The sequence below is a fragment of the Chiloscyllium punctatum genome, unplaced genomic scaffold, assembly GCF_047496795.1.
Source record: "Chiloscyllium punctatum isolate Juve2018m unplaced genomic scaffold, sChiPun1.3 scaffold_63, whole genome shotgun sequence".
Lineage (NCBI taxonomy): Eukaryota > Metazoa > Chordata > Chondrichthyes > Orectolobiformes > Hemiscylliidae > Chiloscyllium > Chiloscyllium punctatum.
The window spans coordinates 1,083,649-1,090,176 of NW_027309797.1; positions in this window are offsets into that span (position 1 = coordinate 1,083,649).

The following is a 6,528-nucleotide window of genomic DNA, read 5'->3' on the forward strand; positions in this document are numbered from 1 at the left end:
CGATTCAGCCCCTCTGTTTCAGCCCCTCTGTTTCTGCCCCTCTGTTTCAGCCCCTCTGTTTCTCGCCCTTTGTTTCAGCCCCTCTGTTTCTCGCCCTCTGTTTCAGCCCCTCTGCTTCAGCCCCTCTGTTTCAGCCCCTCTGTTTCTCGTCCTCTGTTTCAGCCCCTCTGTTTCTTGCCCTCTGTTTCAGCCCCTCAGTTTCAGCCCCACTGTTTCTCGCCCTCTGTTTCTGCCCCTCTGTTTCTCGCCCTCTGTTTCAGCCCCTCTATTTCTCGCCCTCTGTTTCAGACCCTCTATTTTAGCCCCTCTGTTTCAGCCCCTTTGTTTCAGCCACTATGTTTCTCACCCTCTGTTTCAGCCCCTCTGTTTCCGCCCCTCTGTTTCAGCCCCTCTGTTTCTCGCTCTCTGTTTCAGCCCCTCTGTTTCCGCCCCTCTGTTTCAGCCCCTCTGTTTCAGCCCCACTGTTTCTCGCCCTCTGTTTCAGCCCCTCTGTTTCTCGCCCTCTGTTTCAGCCACTCTGTTTCTCGCCCTCTGTTTCAGCCCCTGTGTTTCAGACCCTCTGTTTCTGGCCCTCTGTTTCTCGCCCTCTGTTTCTCGCCCTCTGTTTCAGCCCCTCTGTTTCTCGCCCTCTGATTCAGCCCCTCTGTATCAGCCCCTCTGTTTCAGCCCCTCTGTTTCAGCCCCTCTGTTTCAGCCCCTTTGTTTCTCGCCCTCTGTTTCAGCCCCTCTGTTTCTTGCCCTCTGTTTCAGCCCCTCTGTTTCAGCCCCTCTGTTTCTCGCCCTCTGTTTCTGCCCCTCTGTTCCTCGCCCTCTGTTTCAGCCCGTCTGTTTCTCGCCTTCTGTTTCAGCCCCTCTGATTCAGCCCCTCTGTTTCAGCTCCTCTGATTCAGCCACTCTGATTCAGCCCCTCTGTTTCTCACACTCTGTTTCAGCCCCTCTGTTTCAGCCCTTCTGTTTCAGCCACTCGGTTTCAGCCCCTCTGTTTCATGCCCTCTGTTTCAGCCCCTCTGTTTCTCGCCCTCTTTTTCAGCCCCTCTGTTTCTCGCCCTCTGTTTCAGCCCCTCTGTTTTGCACTCTCTGTTTCAGCCCCTCTGTTTCAGCCCCTCTGTTTCTCGCCCTCTGTTTCTGCTCCTCTGTTTCTCGCCCTCTGTTTCAGCCCCTCTGTTTCTCGAACTCTGTTTCAGCACCTCTGATTCAGCCCCTCTGTTTCAGCCCCTCTGAAACAGCCCCTCTGTTTCAGCCCCTCTGTTTCAGCCCCTCTGTTTCTCGCCCTCTGTTTCAGCCCCTCTGTTTCTCACCCTCTGTTTCAGCACCTCTGTTTCAGCCCCTCTGTTTCTCGCCCTCTGTTTCAGCCCCTCTGTTTCTCGCCCTCTGTTTCAGCCCCTCTGATTCAGCCCCTCTGTTTCTCGCCCTCTGTTTCAGCCCCTCTGTTTCTCGCCATCTGTTTCAGCCCCTCTGTTTCTCGCCCTCTGTTTCAGCCCCTCTGTTTCAGCCCCTCTGTTTCAGCCCCTCTGTTTCTCGCCCTCTGTTTCAGCCCCTCTGTTTCTCGCCCTCTGTTTCAGCCCCTCTGTTTCTCGCCCTCTGTTTCAGCCCCTCTGTTTCAGCCCCTCTGATTCAGCCCCTCTGTTTCAGCCCCTCTGATTCAGCCCCTCTGTTTCAGCCCCTCTGATTCAGTACCTTAGTATCTCGCCCTCTGTTTCAGCCCCTCTGTTTCAGCCCCTCTATTTCAGCCCCTCTGTTTCAGCCCCTCTGTTTCAGGCTCTCTGTTTCAGCCCGTCTGTTTCAGCCCCTCTGTTTCAGCCCCTCTGATTCAGTCCCTTAGTTTCTCGCCCTCTGTTTTAGCCCCTCTGTTTCAGCCCCTCTGATTCAGCCCCTCTGTTTCTCGCCCTCTGTTTCAGCCCCTCTGTTTCAGCCCCTCTGATTCAGCCCCTCTGATTCAGCCCCTCTGTTTCTCGCCCTCTGTTTCTGCCCCTCTGTTTCAGCCCCTCTGTTTCAGCCCCTCTGTTTCGTGCCCTCTGTTTCAGCCCCTCTGTTTCAGCCCCTCTGTTTCAGCCCCTCCGATTCAGCCCCTCTGTTTCAGCCCCTCTGTTTCTGCCCCTCTGTTTCCGCCCCTCTGTTTCTCGCCCTTTGTTTCAGCCCTTCTGTTTCTCGCCCTCTGTTTCAGCCCCTCTGTTTCAGCCCCTCTGTTTCAGCCCCTCTGTTTCTCGCCCTCTGTTTCAGCCCCTCTGTTTCTTGCCCTCTGTTTCAGCCCCTCTGTTTCAGCCCCTCTGTTTCTCGCCCTCTGTTTCTGCCCCTCTGTTTCTCGCCCTCTGTTTCAGCCCGTCTGTTTCTCGCCTTCTGTATCAGCCCCTCTGATTCAGCCCCTCTGTTTCAGCCCCTCTGTTTCAGCCCCTCTGATTCAGCCCCTCTGTTTCTCGCCCTCTGTTTCAGCCCCTCTGTTTCAGCCCTTCTGTTTCAGCCACTCAGTTTCAGCCCCTCTGTTTCTTGCCCTCTGTTTCAGCCCCTCTGTTTATCGCCCTCTGTTTCTGCCCCTCTGTTTCTCGACCTCTGTTTCAGCCCCTCTGTTTCGCACTCTCTGTTTCAGCCCCTCTGTTTCAGCCCCTCTGTGTCAGCCCCTCCGATTCAGCCCCTCTGTTTCAGCCCCTCTGTTTCTGCCCCTCTGTTTCAGCCCCTCTGTTTCTCGCCCTTTGTTTCAGCCCCTCTGTTTCTCGCCCTCTGTTTCAGCCCCTCTGCTTCAGCCCCTCTGTTTCAGCCCCTCTGTTTCTCGTCCTCTGTTTCAGCCCCTCTGTTTCTTGCCCTCTGTTTCAGCCCCTCAGTTTCAGCCCCACTGTTTCTCGCCCTCTGTTTCTGCCCCTCTGTTTCTCGCCCTCTGTTTCAGCCCCTCTATTTCTCGCCCTCTGTTTCAGACCCTCTATTTTAGCCCCTCTGTTTCAGCCCCTTTGTTTCAGCCACTATGTTTCTCACCCTCTGTTTCAGCCCCTCTGTTTCCGCCCCTCTGTTTCAGCCCCTCTGTTTCTCGCTCTCTGTTTCAGCCCCTCTGTTTCCGCCCCTCTGTTTCAGCCCCTCTGTTTCAGCCCCACTGTTTCTCGCCCTCTGTTTCAGCCCCTCTGTTTCTCGCCCTCTGTTTCAGCCACTCTGTTTCTCGCCCTCTGTTTCAGCCCCTCTGTTTCAGACCCTCTGTTTCTGGCCCTCTGTTTCTCGCCCTCTGTTTCTCGCCCTCTGTTTCAGCCCCTCTGTTTCTCGCCCTCTGATTCAGCCCCTCTGTATCAGCCCCTCTGTTTCAGCCCCTCTGTTTCAGCCCCTCTGTTTCAGCCCCTTTGTTTCTCGCCCTCTGTTTCAGCCCCTCTGTTTCTTGCCCTCTGTTTCAGCCCCTCTGTTTCAGCCCCTCTGTTTCTCGCCCTCTGTTTCTGCCCCTCTGTTCCTCGCCCTCTGTTTCAGCCCGTCTGTTTCTCGCCTTCTGTTTCAGCCCCTCTGATTCAGCCCCTCTGTTTCAGCTCCTCTGATTCAGCCACTCTGATTCAGCCCCTCTGTTTCTCACACTCTGTTTCAGCCCCTCTGTTTCAGCCCTTCTGTTTCAGCCACTCGGTTTCAGCCCCTCTGTTTCATGCCCTCTGTTTCAGCCCCTCTGTTTCTCGCCCTCTTTTTCAGCCCCTCTGTTTCTCGCCCTCTGTTTCAGCCCCTCTGTTTTGCACTCTCTGTTTCAGCCCCTCTGTTTCAGCCCCTCTGTTTCTCGCCCTCTGTTTCTGCTCCTCTGTTTCTCGCCCTCTGTTTCAGCCCCTCTGTTTCTCGAACTCTGTTTCAGCACCTCTGATTCAGCCCCTCTGTTTCAGCCCCTCTGAAACAGCCCCTCTGTTTCAGCCCCTCTGTTTCAGCCCCTCTGTTTCTCGCCCTCTGTTTCAGCCCCTCTGTTTCTCACCCTCTGTTTCAGCACCTCTGTTTCAGCCCCTCTGTTTCTCGCCCTCTGTTTCAGCCCCTCTGTTTCTCGCCCTCTGTTTCAGCCCCTCTGATTCAGCCCCTCTGTTTCTCGCCCTCTGTTTCAGCCCCTCTGTTTCTCGCCATCTGTTTCAGCCCCTCTGTTTCTCGCCCTCTGTTTCAGCCCCTCTGTTTCAGCCCCTCTGTTTCAGCCCCTCTGTTTCTCGCCCTCTGTTTCAGCCCCTCTGTTTCTAGGCCCTCTGTTTCAGCCTCTCTGTTTCTCGCCCTCTGTTTCAGCCCCTCTGTTTCAGCCCCTCTGATTCAGCCCCTCTGTTTCAGCCCCTCTGATTCAGCCCCTCTGTTTCAGCCCCTCTGATTCAGTACCTTAGTATCTCGCCCTCTGTTTCAGCCCCTCTGTTTCAGCCCCTCTATTTCAGCCCCTCTGTTTCAGCCCCTCTGTTTCAGGCTCTCTGTTTCAGCCCGTCTGTTTCAGCCCCTCTGTTTCAGCCCCTCTGATTTAGTCCCTTCGTTTCTCGCCCTCTGTTTTAGCCCCTCTGTTTCAGCCCCTCTGATTCAGCCCCTCTGATTCAGCCCCTCTGTTTCTCGCCCTCTGTTTCAGCCCCTCTGTTTCAGCCCCTCTGATTCAGCCCCTCTGATTCAGCCCCTCTGTTTCTCGCCCTCTGTTTCTGCCCCTCTGTTTCAGCCCCTCTGTTTCAGCCCCTCTGTTTCGTGCCCTCTGTTTCAGCCCCTCTGTTTCAGCCCCTCTGTTTCAGCCCCTCCGATTCAGCCCCTCTGTTTCAGCCCCTCTGTTTCTGCCCCTCTGTTTCCGCCCCTCTGTTTCTCGCCCTTTGTTTCAGCCCTTCTGTTTCTCGCCCTCTGTTTCAGCCCCTCTGTTTCAGCCCCTCTGTTTCAGCCCCTCTGTTTCTCGCCCTCTGTTTCAGCCCCTCTGTTTCTTGCCCTCTGTTTCAGCCCCTCTGTTTCAGCCCCTCTGTTTCTCGCCCTCTGTTTCTGCCCCTCTGTTTCTCGCCCTCTGTTTCAGCCCGTCTGTTTCTCGCCTTCTGTATCAGCCCCTCTGATTCAGCCCCTCTGTTTCAGCCCCTCTGTTTCAGCCCCTCTGATTCAGCCCCTCTGTTTCTCGCCCTCTGTTTCAGCCCCTCTGTTTCAGCCCTTCTGTTTCAGCCACTCAGTTTCAGCCCCTCTGTTTCTTGCCCTCTGTTTCAGCCCCTCTGTTTATCGCCCTCTGTTTCTGCCCCTCTGTTTCTCGCCCTCTGTTTCAGCCCCTCTGTTTCGCACTCTCTGTTTCAGCCCCTCTGTTTCAGCCCCTCTGTGTCAGCCCCTCCGATTCAGCCCCTCTGTTTCAGCCCCTCTGTTTCTGCCCCTCTGTTTCAGCCCCTCTGTTTCTCGCCCTTTGTTTCAGCCCCTCTGTTTCTCGCCCTCTGTTTCAGCCCCTCTGCTTCAGCCCCTCTGTTTCAGCCCCTCTGTTTCTCGTCCTCTGTTTCAGCCCCTCTGTTTCTTGCCCTCTGTTTCAGCCCCTCAGTTTCAGCCCCACTGTTTCTCGCCCTCTGTTTCTGCCCCTCTGTTTCTCGCCCTCTGTTTCAGCCCCTCTATTTCTCGCTCTCTGTTTCAGACCCTCTATTTTAGCCCCTCTGTTTCAGCCCCTTTGTTTCAGCCACTATGTTTCTCACCCTCTGTTTCAGCCCCTCTGTTTCCGCCCCTCTGTTTCAGCCCCTCTGTTTCTCGCTCTCTGTTTCAGCCCCTCTGTTTCCGCCCCTCTGTTTCAGCCCCTCTGTTTCAGCCCCACTGTTTCTCGCCCTCTGTTTCAGCCCCTCTGTTTCTCGCCCTCTGTTTCAGCCACTCTGTTTCTCGCCCTCTGTTTCAGCCCCTCTGTTTCAGACCCTCTGTTTCTGGCCCTCTGTTTCTCGCCCTCTGTTTCTCGCCCTCTGATTCAGCCCCTCTGTATCAGCCCCTCTGTTTCAGCCCCTCTGTTTCAGCCCCTCTGTTTCAGCCCCTTTGTTTCTCGCCCTCTGTTTCAGCCCCTCTGTTTCTTGCCCTCTGTTTCAGCCCCTCTGTTTCAGCCCCTCTGTTTCTCGCCCTCTGTTTCTGCCCCTCTGTTCCTCGCCCTCTGTTTCAGCCCGTCTGTTTCTCGCCTTCTGTTTCAGCCCCTCTGATTCAGCCCCTCTGTTTCAGCCCCTCTGTTTCAGCCCCTCTGATTCAGCCCCTCTGTTTCTCGCCCTCTGTTTCAGCCCCTCTGTTTCAGCCCTTCTGTTTCAGCCACTCGGTTTCAGCCCCTCTGTTTCTTGCCCTCTGTTTCAGCCCCTCTGTTTATCACCCTCTGTTTTAGCCCCTCTGTTTCTCGCCCTCTGTTTCAGCCCCTCTATTTCGCACTCTCTGTTTCAGCCCCTCTGTTTCAGCCCCTCTGTTTCAGCCCCTCCGATTCAGCCCCTCTGTTTCAGCCCCTCTGTTTCTGCCCCTCTGTTTCAGCCCCTCTGTTTCTCGCCCTTTGTTTCAGCCCCTCTATTTCAGCACCTCTGTTTCAGCCCCTCTGCTTCAGCCCCTCTGTTTCAGCCCCTCTGTTTCTCGTCCTCTGTTTCAGCCCCTCTGTTTCAGCCCCTCTGT